Source organism: Pseudochaenichthys georgianus, chromosome 15 (assembly GCF_902827115.2).
Source record: "Pseudochaenichthys georgianus chromosome 15, fPseGeo1.2, whole genome shotgun sequence".
Lineage (NCBI taxonomy): Eukaryota > Metazoa > Chordata > Actinopteri > Perciformes > Channichthyidae > Pseudochaenichthys > Pseudochaenichthys georgianus.
Window position 1 is genome coordinate 19,022,914 of NC_047517.1, and position 5,465 is coordinate 19,028,378.

The window sequence follows — 5,465 nt, forward strand, 5'->3', positions numbered from 1 at the left end:
AGCAGAGTCAGATTACGCAGACAAATGTCCTCGTAAAGCACCTGCTCAACATGGGTCTCATAATAAAACTAAACCCCGCGCGCCACGGCGTGCGGAGAGTATTGGTTATTATGAAATGCGTAGTGGCACTACACCCGACTTTTCTAGTACGGGCGCGCCTACGGGTGCTGTCCTTTCACGGAAGGTGGTCACCACGGACGCATGTCTGACAGGCTGATATGGTATTTACGAAGGTCGCCCGGTGAGGGGTCTCTGGAGCAGAGACCTCCAGCGGGCGCATGTAAATCACCCGGAGCTTTTAGCGGTGTTCCCCACCCTAAAACGCTCTCTGCCTTCTCTCAGAGGACACCATGTCCTCGTGAGGACAGACAACACGACCACAGTATCGTGTATGAACCGCCAAGGGAGGTTGCGTTGTCTCCAGTCACACACACTGGCACACAAACTGATCCCTTGGAGTGGCAGACGTCTCCTCTCTCTGAGAGCGACGCATGTACCAGGAGTGATTCACCTCGGGACAGAACTACTGTCCAGAGGTGCACCACTCTATGCAGACTGGACTCCTCATCCAAGGATCGCGAGTCCGCTGTGGGTGCGTTACGGCAGAGCCGCGTTAAATCTGTTCGCATAAAGAGAAAATGCTCAATGACAGCTGTTCTCTTTAATGCACGATTTAAACGCACCGTTAGGCGTCGACGCACTTGTACACGATTGACCTCCGGGTCCTCTGTACGCATTCCCACCCGTGGTTCTGATACCCCCAACTCTGGCCAGAGTGAAGGTGCAACGCCACACACTTATCCTGATGGCTCCGCCATAGCCCGCAACGTACGGGCTGGCGGAGATATATCAGCTGTTGTGCGGGCAGCCATGGCAGCCCCCACTACGCAGGGACAGATTGTCTCAGGCGGGGGAGGGCGATCCTTTACCCACGCCCAGAGCGCGGGGCACTATGGGCCTGACCCGTGAGTGGTACAATCTGAATACAGTGGGACTCCCTCAGAAGGTGATAAACACTATTCAGAGTGCGAGAGCTTCCTCCACCAGGTCTCTTTACGACTGTAATGGCCCCTACACACGGCGGCGTGCGTTGCCGCTTCAACGCTTCTGCCCATTCACTTTGAATGGGGTGACGTCACGATTCGCCGAACTGCATTGTGGGAGCAAAGCGTAGCTTCTCTCGAGGTGCTCGCTGCAAAAGTAGAGCAATGTTCTACTTTTGCCGCCTCGACGGAGGCGTCAGCCAATCAAATCCCTCGTATGTAAATCTGACAGTACAAGCAGTAGCCAATCAAACCGGGTGTATGTTGGGAGAGCTAGACCGCAGTTATTTCCCATATGTCAACAAAAGGAGGAGAAAATGATCGTGGCGGTAGGGAACATACAGGGATACAAACCGGAGGAGCCAGGCATGGGGGGGAGGTGGCAGAGACAGTGGGGGAAACTGGTAGGTTTTCGCTTGTTTGGGGAGTTTATATCCAGTGTATTTCATTTGAATGGACAGCTAGCAAGCATAGACAGTATATTTAGCCAGCATGGATGTAGCATGAATGCTTTGCTTTGTATGTCCGGGGCGGGACATTCATGTGGTTGGTTGTTGGTCGGGCTGCTCGCGTTGACTCCCCAAGCTCAAGACACGCCCACCGCCAAGCGGCAACGCACGCCGCCGCCACCTCCCCCCATGCCTGGCTCCTCCGGTTTGTATCCCTGTATGTAAAGAGGGACTGGTCATAGAGTACCGGGTGATTCCCTACCGCCACGATAATTTTCTCCTCCATTTGTTGACATTTGGGAAATAACTGCGGTCTGACTCTCCCAACATACACCCGGTTTGATTGGCTAGTGCTTGTACTGTCAGATTTACATACGAGGGATTTGATTGGCTGACGCCTCCGTCGAGGCGGCAAAAGTAGAACATTGCTCTACTTTTGCAGCGAGCACCGCGAGAGAAGCTACGTTTTGCTCCCACAATGCAGTTCGGCGAATCGTGACGTCACCCTATTCAAAGTGAACGGGCAGAAGCGTTAAAGCGGCAACGCACGCCGCCGTGTGTAGGGGCCGTGACTGGAGGGTGTTTGAGGAGTGGTGCCTTCAAGAAGGACACATCTCTTTTCAATGTCCTGTCGGGGTGATTTTATCATTCCTACAGGACTTGATCGATAAACACAGAGCTTTCTCCACGATCAAGGTGTACCTGGCTGCTATTGCTGCATGCCATGTGGGCTTTGAGGGTAAGACGGCTAGCCAACATCCTTTGGTCTGCCGTTTTATGAAGGGAGCGCGCAAGCTCCTCCCTGTCTCCAGGTCGCTGGTGCCCTTATGGGACCTGGCAGTGGTTTTAAATGGGCTCAGAATGACCCCATTTGAACCCCTGGAAGGAGCTGACATGAAACATCTGTCACTCAAGACAGTGCTGTTACTGGCCCTGGCATCCGCCAAGCGGGTCAGTGATATTCATGCGCTGTCTGTACATCCCTCATGCACTCAGTTCACCCCAGGGCAAACGAGAGTGTTGTTGAAGCTGATAGAGATGTTGAGGGATTACTAGTCCGCTTTTCAAATCTCCGCGCGTCCCTAACAAGCTGGTTATCATACAGGAAGGAATCCAGAGCATACAAGTAACCGTTTAAACAATAATCTACTTTAATGGTAATATGACAATGCAATACAATCAATACAGTACAAATTCAATACAGTTATCTTTGGGATCCCATATTTACCTGATACTCACGTGAGCCAGCCAGAGGAAAGAGGCTGAACACAGCCTGGTTCCTGTGTTTAATACATTGCTTACAATGGGAGGAGTTATCTGATCCTCCCTTCCAGACCTCCGTGATATAATATCACCAACACCTCACATCTTAAGTCTCCCCAATCACAGTAGCTTAGCTTCATTATCTTCTAGATCTGAGTTGACTGTAAGGCTGCGGCCCCACGAGGACGAAAACGGCTAAACGCATAGGATTAACGCAAACGCAATCGCAAACGGCTTCCGTCCACATGCAATAATTATCCGGATAGTGTCTGCCCACACGAGACCGCTCCGTTTAGCTCCAACCGCTGGAGAAGCTGCAGTACATATGCAGGAGCCTCTACGTGGCGCTGTAACTTCCTCCACAAAAGCAGCGAAGAAGCATGGTTGTCATGGTTGCCCTTCTGTTTATTCTCCGCGGTGGGGGCCGAGGGAACCGGGCAGAGTTTTTCGCCAGTCAGCGTGTATTAAAGTTGAAATCTTCCGGACAAAATTATAAAAGTGCCGGTCAAAGGTCTTCTTTGTTATTTATTGAGCTTTAAAACAAATGAATAACGACTATATATAATATAATGATAAAATACACGGAGCCTCTCTTTTTCCTCCCTCTCTTCGGACAGCGCCAGTGTCTGTCTCATGCAGCAGCTCATCCAGTAATCAGTGACCCGGCCGACTGTAAAAATAAACATATTTATAACTAGTTTAGGGAGTTTGAGAGGTAATTAAAATAGCTAAGGGTGATGATCTGACTTGAAGTGTGTGTTTTGCTGCAGCGGGAGGAGCTGCAGGTGAGCAGAGCTGCGTGTCTCCGTCCTGTCAGATTAGACTTCACTCGCGAGAGAAAGATAAATAATCTGAATTCAGGGTGCAGTTTACTTTGACGTGGGGGTGAGCAGCAGAGGTGGGGAGAGGCGGGGCTATTGCCTCATCATTATTGCTGTAGATGTTACACAAACAACTGTAGCATGGTCAATAGCGTCCGGAGCACGATAGCAACTCTGCGATCCGCCATTGTTGTTGTTGTTGGTGGCGAAACACTTCAGCACTGGCGCGGGGTAAGCGGAGGTGAGCAGAAGAGGTGGGGAGAGGCGGGGGCTATTGCGCAATCACTATCAGTGATCTGAAAATGTCCATATAGGGCGCACACACGGAGCTGTTTGACCCCCCAGAGAGTGGCGTATGCATTTCTATCCACCTTGGGACCCGTTGTCGTTTCCTCAGTCGTTTAGTGCCATATTCGGTCGTCCTCGTGTGGCCGAACGGTCTATATGACACTAAACAGTAACGCAAACGACCGAATTCGTCCTCGTGGGGCCGCAGCCTAAGTCAAACCCTCACCTTCCCCCATCTTCCTTTGTTCTCAATACCACATGTCAACAGGCCCCAAATCCAGCTCACAGTTTTTACACAAATCATTTCCCATTTTAAGCTTATTCAAAGTTTGCTAACATGAATACATACAAATATTTCCCTACAAAGCCCAACCCTGCCTTTACACCAAAGGTGGTTGGTTTGTGTACCCCAATTGACATTGAGGCATTTCCTCCACCGCTGGTTTCCTCCGGGGAGCAGCAGCAGGATCTGTTGTGTCCAGTCCGTGCTTTACGCACATATATGGACAGATCAAGGGGGCTTCGTCTTAATGACCAACTCTTCGTGTCCTGGGCTAACCCTCACAAGGGCAAGCCTGTTACTAAGCAACGGCTCTCCCACTGGATTGTGGAGGCAATTGCTTTGGCCTATACGAGTCAGAGTTTGCAAGCACCTTCGGGTCTGCGGGCTCACTCGACTCGGGGCCTGGCTACATCCTGGGCTTTGTTCAAGGGTGTTTCCATCCAAGACATTTGTGCAGCAGCGAGCTGGTCCTCGCCGCTCACTTTTGTCCGCTTTTACAGGCTAGACGTCTCCGCTCCAAGCGTGGCCCGAGCAGTGCTGGGCACCTTGTTGAGTCGGGACTCTACCTGTTCTGGTTGATCGGTGATCTTCGAGATAAGCTCGTCTGGCAATACGGGAGCTACAATTTCCCATAGTGAGACATCGAACGGAGTGTTATGAATGAGAATAATATATGTTATTATTATCCACCTTTTTGTTTTATGTCCTTTTATTTAAAACATTCTTTGAGACTTCATCTTCTGGTTAAAATAAATGTAATGTAACTCTTTTGTCTTTATTCTACATGAAAAGGTTAGAGATTCCATTCAAATCTGTTGATTATTCAGATCTTCCTCAGGCTAGGAAAAAAAAAAAAATGTTTTTAATGCTAAATGTATATAATTTTCTCACAGGATATAGAATGAGACAACACAGTTTGTATCCATTGTGTATGAATGCTTCAGCTCTTCAGACCAACATAGTAAGATGTGAGCATGTTCCTAATTGTGTTGGTATGCAACCTATAGGTCTGGTCTGTTTAATAAAGCAAATCTGCTTTTATATTGTAGAATTTGTTACATTAAAGCAGTCTTTAATTTGTTATCCTAAACATAGCCATATATGCTTTTGAAATGTAACATGTAATTGAAAAAATAACAGTATACAGTTTATATTGTGTATCACCTTTAGCTTGAAAATACATTGATGTGTTTTTTTTTATCTATAAAATAAATAAATAAACAGACACACACTTTATTGATTTCAAGTTGGGAAATTATTTTAAAGCAGCAGTGTGTTCAGGTATTAAAATATGTAAAGTTGGAATAAAGTATAAACT